Source organism: Numida meleagris, chromosome 4 (genome assembly GCF_002078875.1).
Source record: "Numida meleagris isolate 19003 breed g44 Domestic line chromosome 4, NumMel1.0, whole genome shotgun sequence".
NCBI lineage: Eukaryota > Metazoa > Chordata > Aves > Galliformes > Numididae > Numida > Numida meleagris.
Window position 1 is genome coordinate 50,273,143 of NC_034412.1, and position 17,443 is coordinate 50,290,585.

The following is a 17,443-nucleotide window of genomic DNA, read 5'->3' on the forward strand; positions in this document are numbered from 1 at the left end:
TGTCATGCATGAACTTAAAGTACCTTAAACTTCATGCCTTTGCATGCACTCATTTTCTTTCTTTCTTCCTTTTTTTTTTTTCTGCTAGAAATTGTAAGTTGTGCTTAATTCATGTAGGATTGTCCATTTAGTTCATGTTGTTTCCCCTCACCTTCCCTTGTGTTGCTTCCCATAACATATTTCAAAACACTGCTTGCATGGCGTATATGGATACTCAGGGAAATGAGATCTCAGCATTGCTCTCCAGCAGTATGAAGCAGAGAAGGAGGTCCCCTTGCTGGTCATCATTGTCCAAGTGACTGGATTTTCATGAGAAAGCTTTGGATGACCAGTAATGCAAATCTACAGCTGCTGATTTCACAGCACTGATTTGACTGATTTCAGTGGATACGGAGTTAGTTTATATATTCAGCTGGAAAATCACCAGCTGAATGAAAACCTAGGACTAACATTCCAATACAGGACTGAGAACAGAACTCTGGCTGTGGTCCAAGACTGAAATATCTGCGGTGGGCAACATTCAAAAGTAGAAAAAGAGACACCCTCAACAGGCCAGCAGTTACACAGCTGGGGGAAGAGTATTGTTTGGTGCATTTCTGCAATGTGCTCTGCTGCAGTGGGGCTCTCAGAAAAAAATAATGCTATAGATAGCAGTCACTTGTTGTGTATTGGTATTTTTGTTCTGAGATGCTGCCAAGGCAAGGTGGGACTTCGTGGACCCCTCATTTTAGTAGCGCAGTTGATCCTTGACAAGCTTTGTGTTGTCCTTCTTTACACAGTCAGTGTTGTTTTCTAGTTCTTTTATTGTCATTATTCAAAACATGAATAGAAGTGGATATTCTCTAAGTTATGAATGTAATCAATTTTGAGTCTTTAATTGTAATTTTTTTTCCATAAAATTCTTTTAATTTAGTCTAATATAATGGCACATCAAGCAGTAATGGGTACATTAAATTGAATCATGATGTTCATATACACATTTTATGACACAATCAAATATCCCAATGCATTAATTCATGTCAATCAGTTAATAAAATCAAATAGGAAACATTTCTCCAGTGCTATTAACTGCGCTTCTCCCATTTAGTGGGTGACAAGATGGTGAGGACCTTTACGTCTTGCCATGTTCACATCTTCCTGTCAGTGTTGGAGTCAATACATTTGTACTTGATGAGGACAATACATGTTGTTTCCCCGTGGCCCCTGACCAAAATAGAGCAACTGGGAGCTGAAGGCCTTATCTTTATTTCATCCTGCCCCGGTTCCTTTGGTACAGTCCTATCCCCAAAGATTCTCACAAAGAAGAAAGAAATATTAACTGCGAACTTGGGGAATAACTTCTTTCAAGATTTTTTCACTTCTGATGTTCACCCTCAAGGACAAAGGGGTGTAGTGAATTTACTGGCACTCTTTTGTTAGGAAGGAGACAATTCAATTTAATACAATTGTCAAGTGGTTATATTTTGAGCAGGTTCTTTGTGCTTCTCATCTGCTGTACATTACAGTTTATAGTATTTTCACCTCCTCTTTATAGCACTAGAATTTTTGACACCTTTTCTACTTTATTATGCAAATGTTCAGCCACAATCATGCAGCTCTGAAAAGCCTAATGGGAGCTTCTTGGGGAAAATGATGAGATTCTGCAGGAGTCTGATGGAGGAAATCAGACAGATACCTGCCTACACTGAGTCTCAGCAGTGGAAGGACACAATAGTGTCAAGGCAAGCAATTAAGAACCAGAACATAGAAAAATAATGGAGCCAGAACTTCAGCTGGTACCAACTGGTATATTACACATGAGATCAGATGAGCTAGCAGGTGATGTCATTTGGGAACCTGGCCCAAAACATTAGTGGTGGTGAGATATACTGAGTGAGTTTCTGATCTTTATTTCAGTTTCTGCTTCTAGAATTTGAGTCTTGCTCCCTGTATAGGATCCCACAGTGACATACGGGTGCCAAAATGATGCTTATGCTTCCAGGCATCCAGGAAGCCTTGGACCTAGGCTCTTGGGACAGCCCGTTTCTGAGCAGAACTATAAAAGATTGCAGTGAAGATGGAAAGGAGCTGACTTACCTAATAGGGGAAGAGAAAAGCATCAAGGCAGTTGCTCCCCATATCTTCTGTGCTGGACTCAACATCCAGTCCTCTCTAATATGTCACTGTCACAGGTTTTGGCCTGCAAGTGGAAAGAGATAACTATTTCAAAGTCAATGTTATACAATCTAGTATTACTTTTACTTAAAAAAAATAAAAAGATAGCTGGTTGTTTTCTGATATTTCATGCAGCATGAGTTAGTTAAAACTTCAGAGTATATAGAGTACTGTCTAATGCAGCTTGTATGCTACCCAGATTATTTTACATGATAAAGGGGACCAGGGGGAGAAGCCAGTCTTGTACTCTGTCTTTAACCCTTTTCTGTGTGTCTTTGTTGAAAATATTAGATAATATTTTTTTCTGAAAATAACTCCTTATTCATATTTCCACTAGACAATGGAGTGGCTGTTCTAAAGTCATGGGAGCATGTCAAAAGAGCCAGTTATTGTTTGTATGGTAGGCACCAACAGGACTCTGCAAAGAGCTCTGAAACTGCAATAGGTGCATTTCCCTTCTTGGTTTCTAGGAAGAAGCTTTCTTGTAGCAAATGTTGTTTTTTGTTTTTGATAGTAGTCCACTGAATGATTTCTGACCCTACATTTTAAATACTGGATGAAAAGTGATACTTTGTACAGCAGTTACTCAGTGTGCATGAACAGTTAACCATAACTAAGAGTGAGATGAAAGTCTTCCGATTTTTTCCAGTTGTGGGTTGGAGCAGTTGAATGTAGGCGGTAGCAGCTCTCACTTGCCATCCAGGAAGACTCAGTGTCGATCAACAGTGAAGAAGCTAAATGAATTCTGTCCAGATACTCCAGATACTGTCCCAGAGCTGACATTTTCAGCCTACATAGAGATAGTGTTTGCTATCAGGCTGTCACATCCTTTTACAGCAGAATGAAGGGTGACTCTGCAAGACTGAATGATGTTGCCTATCCTACTTCACAGCCAGGGGCAAGTAAAGGAAATGCTACTCCGATGCTGAGGGACATTTAATATGGAAGGCCTCACTGAGTGAAGAGGTGTAAAAAGGGCCTGGGGTCATCAGCCACGGGAAAGAAAATGACTGTTTTGTCATTTGACCTTAAGGCAATGAAGAATCTTGGCCAGGTTAAATGAAGTGAAAGGAAGTCCAGGCTTAAAATGCTTGAGGTGAAAGAGCAGTTTCCTACGTGATGCTTGAAAAGGTTTTTTTTTTCCTTTTTCTTATCCTTTTTTAAACAATACCTGCACGGTTCATAAGTATCAGATCTGATCTCAGTAGAAGAATGCAAGATAAGGCAACAGAAAGCGTAGGAGTAACAAGAACCCTTTTCCAGGAAGCTAAAGCTCAGAAAGCATATTCTTGCAAAATTTATCGAAAGTTTTAGTGTTCAGGCACCTGCATACTGCCACATAGAGGAGCAGGTCAACAGATCACAGGAGCTGCAGTGGATTTGCCTGCCAACTGCAACGTTCTCTGAGTTTCAGTGGCCATACAATACTCATCAGACCTTAAGAAGTGCTGAGCTCCCAAGTTGCATGGGGTAGTCTGCCAGGGGACAAGCAGTTCCTGCAGGACAAGCACTTGCTTGGGCTTGTATAATCTGTGATCAGATTCCCATTCCTCTTGTCACTTGCACATTAAGAAAGTCTCTTTGCTGCTTCTTCTTGCAAAGTTAGCTTTTCACCATCCTTTTTTGCTGCTCGCTCTAAGAATCTTAAGGGGAAAAAGACCAAAATTCAAATATTTTTTCCTGTTAATTGTATTCTTAAGGGAAGGTTCTTCGTTGTATCTGCTTGCCTACTGAAAAACAACTTTGTACCTGGTTGTCATAAAGCTTTGAAGAGCGATGCAGTTTTCAAAAGCCAAAATTGATAAATTGTTAATAGGATTTTGAACAGCTCTCTTTCCATATTTCAGTGAGAGCATAATTAAGTTTTCTTCAACATCCTCAAGGGATTGATTACATCCTGGAGTTCTGTACTACTTCGAGCACTGCGATGAATATATTTTATGCCTTCACATTATGTGAAGATGCTGACATCTTGCCCATTGTCACATTTTTTAAAATGAGAAAAACGATTTGTGGCTGATAGAGGGAAAAGTCTATGAAGTTATGTACTCACCAGAAATCCAGTCCCTTTCTTAGGGAGCTTCTGGCAAGATCAAGCATTTAACTTGAACGCTCATAACCAGATGAAGAAATGAAGATTGACAGAGTTTATTCTCAGAGGTTAATTACAAATTGGAGTCACATTTGACATAAGGGCTTTGGTTTGAGAAATCTTTTCTTTGCTTGGCTGTTCATTCTTCTGCTTTAACGTGCTGAATTCTCTAATCTAATTGTAGTAAGTCAGAGACATCGGAATGGGAGTGCTCAATAAACTTAGTACAGTTCCTTCTGATTTACCAGCCATTAAGGTAAGGTTCGTTGGCCTTCAGAATTCAGTCTCACTCCTACTGCCGTTACAGTCTTAGGTATGGTGTTGGCTTCCCTCCAGTTCTTTAGCACAGTAGATAATTTTGATCTTTCTTGTCAGCAACTCAGCAACTTCCTCCTTAGGTTCTTGCTGCACTTCTGATTGCTCACTGTCTGGCTTCAGTAGTGCATTGCTGTTGATGTTAATAACTTGTTCTAAAATCCCTTTTTCTGATGCAGTTGAGTGTTGCCTCATTTTTAATACCCATCAATACTGCTTCTGAAATAACTTCCTAGAAGACTTTATAAGCTGGTGGTACAAAGAGATTCATGTTTCTGAAGAAGCAATGTGGGGGGAATAGTGTGTTCAGTAGACGGGGGAGGGAACCTGTTCCAAACATTCGCTGAGCTTATATATAACTTGAGTCTTTACATTAGGGTATAAATCTAGATTTCACTTCTTTCATGTCTTTTACTGGAATTTGTACGTAGTGTGTTGAAATGGGAAAGAACTTAGCAGGTCTTTCTGAAGGGCGGCATGCTGTTTTTCTGAGGCCTATCTTGAAGTATTGCATGCTTTCTATACAAAACTTCCAGCTTCAGATTTTGCTCCATCACGTAAGTTTTTTTCAGTCTGGGTAAAAGCACACAGGACAGGTTTAATGCCTGTCCCTTTTTTAATGCCTGAAGTATACATTTTTCTCAGCCAGGCAAGGAAAGTAAGAATGGAAAAATCCAGATGTATTGAATGGGACTCATGTGGTAGACACCTCCTGTAGTGAGAAAGTGGGAGAGGTTGTAAACCCTTTTTGCAGTTGCTCAGTGTGGAGCAGAGGTAGATACCTGTGGTTCAATGAAAATATAGTGAGTTATATTGCATAGAAACTAGTTAACTCAAAACTTTGAGCTACTGACATTAATGGTAAACCTTTTGACTCCCTCCTTCCATCAGTGTGAAAGGATGTACATGGAAAATGTCTGGTTAAGTTGAAAGTTGGACCAATTGTGAACATTGATAAGCTTCTTTCTTCACATGAGTTGGATCTGTACCACAGTAGTGCTGGCTGAGGATTGATTTTTTTCATTCATGGTCAAATGAATAACTGTGACCTGAACTAACATGTGGTTGTGCTGCTGTCAGTCAATGGAAAATACTGTCTTTTCTGCAAATAATCAAACACATCCAGCATGAATCGTGTAGCAGGCTGGTCAAGGAGAAAGAAATAATGTTCCATGGGAAGGTCTGAATCCTCTCATACGTCTTAATTTGTTCTAGAGAAGATAATAGATGAGATTGGAGATGACGGTAAAGGACAGCACTCTTCTTTTTCTGTTTTCTGTTTTTTTTGTTTTTTTTTTTTTTTAGTTTGACTTATATGGGCTTCCTTATACCATCTGCTCCCATCTTATTATAGGCAGTATGTGTCCTTATTTGATATGTCTATACTGTCTTTTGCGAAGTGAGGTTTGCTTTCTCTTCAGTTTCTCTTGCAGTGTATGACGGTCTATCAAAGAGGCGATGCTAAGGCTGGTTGGAAGCTGCGGATATGGAAGGTGATAGGGAAGGAAGGCAAAGCAGTGGAGAACCTTTGGGTTGAAGGGAGGAAAAAACAACAGAAACAATGGAGGAAACGTGGGCAAAGGTTTATAAGTACTTAATAAGGAAATAATGACCTTACTGGCAGTTAGTTAGTGTACGCATTTGCTGGGGTTGATCTCCTATCCAAAGATAGGGATAACTGACAAAAATTAGTTGCATTTTTAGTATTTATAAATGCTGCTTTCTAGAAAGGGCACATGGTTCATTGTTTTACAGTGAGAGACAAAGAAATGCAGTGGATTTTGTTTGACTGATGGAAATGAATTTACCATCCTGTTTATCTAGGTGTGCCTTGAAGTAGACTGATACTTGAAAGTAGGGTTCCTAGAGGCAGACTGAGCTCATCTCATCTTCTGACCTAAATGTAAGGGTTGCACCAGTTGCCGTGATCATCACCATGGCCTCCCTGGATTTAGAGTCATAGAATGTCCCTAGTTGAAAGGGACTCATGAAGATCATTGAGTCCGGCTCTTCGCTCCACACAGGACCACACAAAAATCAGACTATTTGTCTGAGATCTTTTAGGAACCCAGCTTCTATGTCTCAGCAGTACAGTTAGATGGAGGCCTGATCCTCACCATCACTGGGTACTTTCAGATTTTCAGTCCCATCCCCTTAAATGGACAAGCTAAGGGTGATGCTAAGGATTGCATTACCCCATTAGCTATGCCTGTGATGGAATAGCTACTTTGGGGTTTATTAATTGTATTTGCAAGTGTGATGCTATATTCCCTTAAGCCTTTTAATTAGAAGCTGACTAGACTCACTGGCAAGGATTTGCGAGGCGGGAATTTACTGCACTGCTTATTTTTATCTGAACCGTCACTATTTCTAGAGCCTGATTCAAGGATATGCTGAACTTTGGTTTCTGATTTTCATTAAATCTAGTTTTAGTTATGGGTTAGAAGTAGTTGCTGTATGAATGTGAATGAAGAATGGAAGTGACTGCAGATAAAGTCCAAAACTTGCTAAATAGTTGTGCAAGGAGAAGAAACATTCAAGGCAGCTGTGACTTTCCTAGGCGTGAAATATCCATAAGCATGCTGTGTTTGGATGCCAATCTTTCTTCTGAGTGGGTTTTAATCCTTCAAGCCCTTGTGTTTTTGTATCATCTGATATTAGGATGGATTTGAGAACAATGAGAAATGACAGCTTCATGCATCTGGATCTTCAGCAAATGCAAGTGTGTGAGAGAAGGCTGAATGCACCGCACATGACACATAGGGCTGCCATAGGCGAGGGAGCCCTCTACTGATGAGATAATGAAGTATATCAAGGCGATAGCCAGGTCTCAGCACCTCCAAATAGGCTCAGCAATACCCAGAGTGTGTTTTCTTTCTCTCTTCCCCTCTTTCCAACAAAAGGAAAGATTTTTAGGGGATGATAGTCTACAGTATAAACAGATGCATGCAGTTAGTTGAAGATGAGCTAAAATACCAAAGAAGGATAAAAGTCAGCCCAGCCTAGTGCTCTGTTCATTTTACAGGAAGGAACTTTCAGAGCAGAATGAATCAAGCAACTGTGGTCACAGGATTGAGGGTAAGGTGCTAAAGGTAAGAATGATACAGTTATTTTCACCAGAGGAAAGAGTGACTCTAGCCGTATTTTCTTCCTATAAGGGTTCTCTTGAAGTTGGAAAACTCTGTCTTATCTGTTTCCTATGGAGAAATAGTGTTGAGGTCATTTCCATCCACATCTACTGCATCTGAAGGAAGGTAGCTATAGTATTTTAATAAGAACTCAGACATTTTCGTAGTTGCATAGGGCCCCTGAAGTTGTTTACTGTGGAAGAGATGAGCACCTCTGTGCTTGTCATCTCAAGAATATTTGTAGGCGGATGTCGCAGTGCTTTTCCTGTCTGCTTTATCAAATCCGGGAGAATATGTTTAGTCAGCACAAACACAGCAAAGTTTTTTCTTTTTTTTTTTTTTTCCTATGCATGGCAATATTTATTTGCAGTATCTTCACAAAACTGTCAGTTGCTAGCAAATCTGTCTGAGGTGACCACTGTCAAAGAACATTTCTAAACAGTGTCTATTTCAGTATAAGTAGAGTTGTGCTCAGTGTGTCATACTTTGTCAGGGATGCCTTGGTTTAGGTATGCAGAATAAGAGTGGAGAAAATACTCCAAATATCCTATCACTAGAGAGGCAGAGCCAAGTCACAGACGTTGAAAGCCTATGGAGAAGGATTTAGATGGACTGCCAAAATTGCATTTCTGCTGGTTCCTTCCATAGGAATGCTTTTCCTTTACAGTTTTACGGCACCTCTAACTTTCCAGAACCACCTAATCTTGCCTGTACTTGGCCTGTGTTGCGAGAGGGGAATTACACACGGCAGCTGAATGCTTACTATGGTGCTCATACATAATAACAGCACAGAGAAATGGATTTATTTTATAGCAGAAGGCATACATCTTGTTCCAGTATTATTGATGCATGCCAGTATTCCTCATGAAGCAACATCTGATGCCTTTAAACTCTACAGCTTCTTGCTGCTCACACGTTGGGCAGTGAGGCAAAGGACACGATCGCCGCTAATGTACTAAAGTGTGAAAAATATTTTTCAGTGTTCAGCACATGGAACTATTGTTACAGGAGGTCACTAAATGCTGGTGATTGCTTTATAAGTGTGAGAGTTTCCCAGAGATCTGATGGGGAATAAAATAATATGCACAGATGTGGGTTTAGAATAGAGCTATGTTTGGAGCTGGGCTCAATTTCCAGTTGAGTATGAAGTGTAATTGTGCCTAAGTAATTTAGGAAAGCATGCAAGAGAATCATAGCTTTCTCTAAGCCACGACCAGAAGTGGTGTAAATTGAACTTGCCTGCAAAGTGAAATTTTTGCATTTCAGCAGGTTCTTCATGTGTTGTTGCAAGTGAAGAGAAAGGGAGAAAGCTACACAGGAGGTTTGCCACATCTGATGATAGTGCTGCCTAGGGGAACAAAACTGGCGTAGCTTTCCCCAAGGCATTCACATAGCTTTTATCCCTCCTTTGAGACTTGTGCATTTTTTCCTGATGAAAAAATACCCATGTTATAGTTCTTCCTTCTCAGAAATATTGTTTTCTTCAGAAAGCTCAGCTTCTTCCTATACTCAGTGGCACTTGAAGGGGTAATAATTAGACAAACTTAAACTCAGACATAGACTCCATCCAGCTAAAAAAAATTAATTGTTCAAATAAACCACTTTCTCTTTTGATGCAACCAAGGTAGGAGTGTTGATAGTAGCCTTTCTGCTTTAGGAAATGAGGCCACCTCAGTTTTTCATGGGAACTCTTAGCATTCCTTTCCAGCAAGCTACCAGCATGGTCTGTGTTGCCTGCTGCAGAGCATTCCTTTTGCTTGTAAGAGAGCAGGGGAAAGTGCTCTTGTGCCAAAACAACCAACAATTCAAGTGGAATCCTCAGTTTCATCCCCATCCTTACCCTCTTGCTTCTCCCCCACATTTTGCATGACCCATCTCCTTGCAAAGAACACATATTTTTCATCAATAATGTACCAGGTCACGTTGAGGTCACTAGTATACCCAAGAAAAGCAGCTTTTATTCTAGCCAGTGAGTCAGACTAGTGGTATTTGTCTCCGTTTTATTTTTTGTGCTGTGAAGGGTGAACATTTTCTGGCAAGTGGGGATTTGCCAGCTGTTTCTGAGTACAAACACACCATCGGTCTGTGTGCAGAACTTGCCCAGCTATGTGGGATGAGGTGTGTGCTTCACTACTGCGCTGCGATACTCCAGCTGTATGGTACAGCTACCTGCAAGGACAAATGCTTAAAGACTTCTAAATGCATCACATTTTCCCAAGCAGGCTCTGGTAAAAGGAGATCTCAACCATAGATCTGGCAGCTCCCAGTGTTGCAAGTCATTGCAATCTCATGGTCTGAGATACCAAAGTAATTTTGTATGTGTTGTAGAGAAGTAGTGATGTTAGTTCTTATGGTGTTGATGTGCCGTTACCAAGATGCCTGCATCTGCTGCTTCTTGTTCTGCTGTTCCTTCTGATCCCATAACCCTGTTTCTCAATAGACTTGGGACTCCCATAGCAGGAGTCAGATGTAATTAGGCCTTGGAGAGGTGTTTGTGGTGCAAGCAGTGAGCACTACGAGCAGACACGTCTAACCCAGGCATGTCTGTCTGTCTGACACTGTGTACACAGCGCATCACTGAGATGTCCTGCAATCTGATGCCTCAGCAGTAGCCTTCAGGGCCTGGAAATCTGTCCATCCCTCACCGTGGTTGTGGCCTTCAGGGGGATCATGTTCTCTTGCCCAGCAGGCCACCTTACTGGATTATTCTTTTTGAGGCATGTAATGGCTCTGTGTGTACTAAGGGATGCAGCATAGATGATCATAGGAGTGTGGAAGATCCTGGGAAGTAGTGCTTTGGTGCAGAGCACAGTCTGTTTGGAAATCAGATGTTGCAGCATCTCTGTCTGTCTGCTGTGGAGGCATGGTAGAGTCCCTGGGGTGCTTCCTAAGGAGGGAGGGATGCGGAAAGGAGACATAATGTCTGAATTTGACAGGACGGGCGGGAGGTCCCTGCTCTCTTAAATCTATTTTTTTCCAGAGCAGAAGCAGATGCCATTGGGTTTCTGGGGCATGTATTTTTGAGTCTAATTCCCAGGAAGGGCTCCTTTTGGTCTTGGAGCAGAGGATTCTGTAGGAAGGAACAGAAATCCTCCAATGTCAACAGAGCAGATAAACAGCTGCCATGGGGGCTGGGCATAGATTTTGCCTCAGGCTTGAACCCGTCACGCAGTTTGTGGGAAAGCATGCCAGGATACACATTTGATAATACTGTGGGTCTGAGGCACTCTCTCTCTTCGCTGTGCTTCTCCACTGTGCCCTAGACTTAAAATATTTAAAGACTGACGTTACTCCCTATTGGCATAGTGAAAAGGACATGATGGGGTGGTAGGCAACAGCAGCAGGAACCAGTGTGGCTCTTCAGGCTTGTAGTCTACCACAGGCCTCTGAGCCTAGCCCCTGCCACATCATAGCATGCATGACTGGGACCAGACCACAGCTCTGTTTCAACATCTCCCTCATCAATTCTGCAGATGTGAAGGGCAAATATCACTAAATGAGGCTTGCAAGAGATAAAAAGCCTCTCAAAAATAATCATAGAATCATTCGGGTTCAAAAAGACCTCTAAGATGATCAACCCATTCCCACCGTGCTCACTAACCATGTCCTTCAGTACCACATCTCCATGGTTCTTGAACACCTTCAGGGACAGTGAATTCACCACTTCCCTGGGCAGCCTGTGCCAATGGTGGCTTCCAAAAAGCAGTTTCTCCCTCAGAGAAGCAGGTCCTGCTTGAGGGACGGAATTGTCTACGGTGAGATCTTGTGGGTAGGAAAGGGTGCTGGAGACATAGATTAATGGCTAGTCACAACCACTTTCGGAAGGAGGACCTCAGACATACTCAGACTTGTACAATGATGTTTGCCCTTTACATTCCCCATATCTGTAGCTGTCATTCATCAGTAACAGCAATAAAAGTGTACTAGTCATGCTTATAGGAGTATCAGAGAATTGCATAAACTTGGAATGTACAGGAAAAGAATACAGTGACAGGTGTACACAGTGTGCTAGCTTTTCTATCTTGCAGCTTATTTTGAGAACCAGTGGAAAACACCAAACTCATTTGGAAAGTTCATTGTAGAACTTGACTACAGAAGGGTTGGTGATCAGCTGCCTGTAACATGGCTCTAGCAATGCAGTAAGTTTCAGAGGCAGTCCCACTTTTCTTGCAACAGATAATGCTTACGCATCCATTTTGTGGCCTAGATGGTGAAAGTGACAGGAGCTTTGCTATGCATCTTCAAAAGTAAGCCCTTATCAAAAGTAAGGCGACACAAGTGTGAATGTAGAGAGATTAGAAGTGTAAAACCTAGGTTAGATGTAACATGAATAAAGCAGGAGCTGCTGGGCTGTTACTCCTGTTTAGATCAGACCTGATATTCCTGTTGTTGTCAGGTAAAAACTGAACTGCTTGAAATAATCAGTGATCATCTGTGGGAAATGGAATTGTTATAATTCATGGGGTTGCTTAGGCAGAAGCAGAAAGACAAAGGCTCAGTGAAGGAACCCAGAATCCCTATCTCATATGTTTTTGTTAATAACATGTCTTTCGTACAAAAACTTTTTTTTTCCAATAGGCATCGCCAAAGAAGAAGTCACAGAAAAGCACAGGTATCTTCCTGAAAAATGAGAGTTTGAGGTAAAGAATGCTATTCTAGCTGCCTTATTTTCTGTAGGGTTTTTCATGCTGTCTGTGATTTGCAGTGAGAACAGAATACACTGAGATCAAATTTACAGTGCATTTCCTTTTTAAAATCTGACATCCTAGATGTGTGAATGCTGGAGGAAGGAGGGGCATTTTTGGAAGAATCACTAATGAAAACGTTCAGTTTGAGTGAGTGAAAGAGTTCTCATCAGAATGCTTCATTTTGGGTTATTAATGTAATTGAAAACACAATCTACCTAAATTATGCAAATTATACACAAGAAGAGAGGTTTTTCAGACTTCATAATGATAATCTAAATAAAATGTGGGTTTTATGGGGAGTACCAAAAGACTGGTTTCATAAATATGAAATAGAAAAATGTGTAAAAGACACCCATAGTGTATAGCTGCAACTTTGCTTTTAGGATGTTTGAAACCCTGATTTATGAACATTGTTACAAGGTTTTTAACTGTACTGAGAATGAAATGAGGTTAAACTTCTTCCTATTAGCATGAGAGTTACAATCACAATACATTACAATAGCCTAATAAATGTTACTTTTTTAGTAATGAAATTGCCATCAAGACACCGTTAATCGGAATGAGATTATAATTGGAGTTGTGCAGTAAAGGGGAATGATTCTGTGCAGAGGATGATGGAGTCTAACTATAAGAAAAGATGCTGAATTAACAGAGCCATAGTGAAGATTAGGTGATTTCCTGGGACTGGAAGTCCCACATGATGATTTTAACTCTTCAAAAACAGCACCCGAAATTCGTGAGCAGCTGTACTACGGACGGCATTGATGTGAGCTCTCCTGCATTTCCTCAGGTGTATCCTTTGATGGGAGCTGGGAAAAGGAGGCAGAAACAATCACAGAATCATAGGGGTAGGAAGGAACCTCAAGATATTGAATCCAACCCCCTGCGAAAGCAGGTTCCCTACAATAGGTTGCGCAGGTAGGCGTTCCAGCTGCGTCTTGAATATCTCCATAGAGGGAGAGTCCACAACCTCTCTGGACAACCTCCATCACCCTTACTGTAAAGAAGTTCTTCCACGTGTTTGTATGAAACTTCCTGTGTTCAAGTTTTAGGTCATTTCTCCTTGTCCTATCACTGCACACCACCAAGAAGAGTCTGGCCTCATCCATTTGCCTCCCACCTCCCTTTAGATATTTATAAACATTTATCAGATCTCCTCTCAGTCTTCTTTTCCCCAGGCTGAATAGACCCAGGTCACTCAGCCTTTCCTCATAAGGGAGGTGCTTCAGGCCCTTTATCATCTTTGTAGCCTTCTGCTGGATTCCTTCTAGGAGATCCCTGTCTTTTTAGAACTGGGAAGCCCAGAACTAGACATTCTACTCTAAATGTGGCCTCACCAAGGCAGAGTAGAGGAGGAGGATAATCTCCCTCACCCTGCTGGCAGTGCTCTTTTTAATGCACCCCAGGATACCATTGCCCTTCTTGACCACAAGGGCACACTGCTGGCTTATGGCCAAACTGTTGTCCGCCAGGATCCCCAGGTCCTTCTCCACAGAGCTCCTCTCCAGCAGGTCATCCCCTAACCTGTACTGATGCATGCAGTTATTCCTCCGCGGGTGCAAGACTCTACATTTGCTCTCATTGGACCTCATCAGGTTCCTTCCTGCCCAACTCTCCAGTCTGTCCAAGTCTCGCTGAATGGCAGCACAGCCTTCAGGTCTGTCAGCCAACCCTCGCAGCTTTCTGTCATCAGCAAACTAGCTTTATCTCTTCATCCACGTCATTGACAAAGATGTTGAGCAAGACCAGACCCCTGGAGAGGGAGCTCTGCAAGTATTCTCAACACCTTTAATTAGATCAGACCCTTATAAGAAATACTTTTATGTATTTCTCATGTTGCCCAGAGAAGCTGTGGATGCCCCATCCCTGGAGATATTCAAGGCCAGGTTGGATGAGGCCCTGGGCAGCTGTTGGGTAGCCACCAGCCCAGAGCAGGGGGTTGAGGCTGGGAGAACTTTAAGTTCCCTAAATTATTTTTTTCCTGATTTCCTATGGATGGGTATTATGGAATAAGGCTGTTAATTGGTGATGCCTGTAGTGTTTGGCCAGCATCTATGTAGTTTTGTTTAAATAGTAATAAAATTACCTTTTAGTGGTCATTGTCGATTTCTGTGGTAGTTATGTTACAAGATTTTCAGCATTTGTTTCAGGATGTCTGCATCCTCAGCACACAGCTTTGCACTAGGAAGAGGAACCTGGGCTTGGAAAAATTGTTCAGAAGAACTCTGTGGTTTGTGGTCATCCCCTGGGGTTGTAGTGATCATGGTTTACAGTGGGACACAAATGTAGAAAGCAAAGGCATTTGTGTATCTGAGAGGTAGAGGGTTAAGTACTGTGATCATAAACCATACAGTAATTGCTCTCAGACCTATTAGCAGGATGTCTTGCATAGACTGTCATCCTGCCCTTTCCCATGGGCCCTGTTCACTAGCCCTTTGCATTTTGACAGTAATTACCATCCAAGCAAGCACAAACCATCACCAGCTACAACACAAACCTACTGTCACGGTAACATAGCAACCTCCAGTTCATCTTAAAGATGTTTCGTTTTATCTCATATGCTTAAAATTGGACTAAACTCAAAGCCATAATGAAAAGAGCACAGACAAAATTGATGAGAAAAATAAAATGGAATTTGATACTTCACATTTCAGCAGAAGCTAATAGTCCAGCACGTGCAATAGATGCTTAATGAAAACAAGACATTTAGCTGGAGGAAAGGTAAACTTTAAAGTGAATAAGAAAGATGTTCTTCTCCTAGGTGTTAAGCTGGTCCAGCAAAAGATGCTGACTTTCTTCAGCAAGATTCACTTTCTTTGTGGTATAGAAGCATGTTTGGGAAGTAACTGAGGCTATTCCTAATCCACTTTCTTGAACTTTTTGTTGTGTGCAGTGGACACAGTTCTTTGGACTAATATCCAGTGTCATTGCTCTTGTTAGGAAGAAAGCATCATGGGCGGTGACTGTTTCCACAGTCTCTCCTTTGAAAAAAAAATTAAACTAGAAGTTGTCATATGCAGAAAATACAGCCCAAATAATCTCCTAATGTGAGTGCAGCTATATTAATCTTGATGCTAATGGTCTGATGTATGTGCAGGAGCATGATGTGTCCCTTCAGAGGTTCTGTCCCTTATGTAACACGTTTCTTTGGTTCCCTCTCATATTTTAAAATTTGGGCTTTACATTTAGCCTCAAGTTTTCTACCTTTTGGTTTCAAACACTGGGTCACATTAAGGCTTGCTGAATTCAAGACCTAGCTATGGCAAAAATTTACTTCCTGGCCGGGAGGAGGTTGGAAGTAGGTGACCTTTAAGGTCCCTTCCAACCCAAGCCATTCTATGAAAGCAGATTGACTTACTCCTGAAGTTACTTAGTTCTTCTGCATCATAACTTGTTTCTGGGATTTATGGTTGCACACATACACAGGGAACATGTCTCTGATGGTTACAGAGCTGGGACTGTAAGTGTAGTCGCATCCAAAAAGATACAACCATGGCTGTGACTTCAGCTGGGGTTTCCATTCATTGGTACAATAGCTAAGAAATATTTTCTACTTGCTCTATTTTTTTTATCCTACATTATTAACTATTTTGATATTTCCATCAGGGTATTGATACCTTATTCCCATTACTATGGACAATTGCTAAATAATGATTTAGCAATTCCTCATTGCTCTCTATAACTACCTGAAGGGAGGTTGTAGTGAGCTGGGGGTCGGCCTCTTCTCTCTTGTAACTAGTGACAGGACGAGGGGGAATGGCTTCAAGTTGCACCAGGGGAGATTTAGGCTGGACATAAGGAAATACTACTTTTCTGAAAGAGTGGTCAGGCGCTGGAACGGGCTGCCCAGGGAGGTGGTTGAGTCACCGTCCCTGGAGGTGTTCAAGAAACGTTTAGATATAGCGTTGAGAGACATAGTTTAGTGGGGTTGTTTGTGGTAGGTGGATGGTTGGACTAGGTGACCTTGTAGGTCTTTTCCAACCTAGCTCATTCTATGATTCTATGATTTTTTTGCAAGTACTATTAATTTACTTTCAGTTCCCCTTGTAGCTTATACCTCAAGATGTTAAATTAGATTTGACCGTACAGAGATCTTCTTTGTTAACCCTTTTGCTATCTTCAGCCTCCACAAATACTGAACAGTGCTGTGTCTGTGCCACTTGTTTGTTTTCTGACTGTTTCGCAGGGCACAAGGCAGCAATCCTTTATAAGCCAGGGCCACTATCACTCCACCTCTTTTTGCTGCTTTTACATGTTAAAGAAGAAATAATCCAAATGCTTGACAATACCCAGCTCTGAGTTCCAAATAAAAGTCAGTTTCTATCATAAACCTTATGTTATTTTGGGACAAAAGAGATAGTTCCCTCTTCCCTTCTTTCCTTTTTACTATACAGATTTGAATCTGCAAAATGTGAAGGCATTTTCCACTCACTTTTGTCCGCAACCCAGGTTCTGCCACTGTGACCTAAATTGGCTAAGATGGCATTGTATTTACTACAAAGCGAATAGGAGTCTTTGTGTTCCTCCTGCACACAGCCCTGAAAAGATCCTCAGTTATCTTTCCTGGAGAAGATTTCCCTGCCTGGCAGCACCAGGTTGGCTGCCCCAGGTAGTATGCAAGCCAGTTCCTTGCCGCCTTGCCCTGCCTCCCTCTGCCACACTTGCTAGCTGTAATTGATGGCCAACAGAGGCTGGCTCTTTGTCACTTTGAGTCTCCTCAGCAGAGCCTGATGTGCTGCTTGCAGAGAAGCAACCTCTGCCGACAGCAAAGCTCCATGAGTTGCTCCCTTTGGACAAGTGATTGATTCCTCAGTAATATTCTTAAATGGGAGCTGTATTGGAATCCAGTGTGACCATAGGATCAGTGAGACAAGGTCTTTAACGTTAATTGGGCCACCCTGTGTCAGGTAAACTTCTCTGCTTATGGGCCAAATGCAAGTGTCACTTGAAGTGATTGTTAGAAGGGAACAAATGTGGCTTTGAGAGCATTCCTTGTTTAGAGCACAGGTTTTTCCACGTGCATAGGAAATCACATACTGCTAGCAGAGTTTGAAGTCATTGCTTTT

The 17,443-nt window shown here is 41.6% G+C and overlaps 2 long non-coding RNA genes across 26 annotated transcripts in view; one reads left to right on the forward strand and one right to left on the reverse strand.

The window, feature by feature from the left end:
- The window catches only part of LOC110397876, a 295,332-nt gene that overhangs the window by 160,847 nt on the left and 117,042 nt on the right, over positions 1-17,443 (forward strand). The window lies entirely within an intron of this gene.
- LOC110397877 overlaps positions 1-17,443 on the reverse strand; it is a 38,614-nt gene that overhangs the window by 1,750 nt on the left and 19,421 nt on the right. The window contains exon 2 of the long non-coding RNA XR_002438057.1: positions 2,077-2,179. This is a non-coding gene — a long non-coding RNA (uncharacterized LOC110397877). The remainder of the gene's footprint in view (positions 1-2,076; positions 2,180-17,443) is intronic.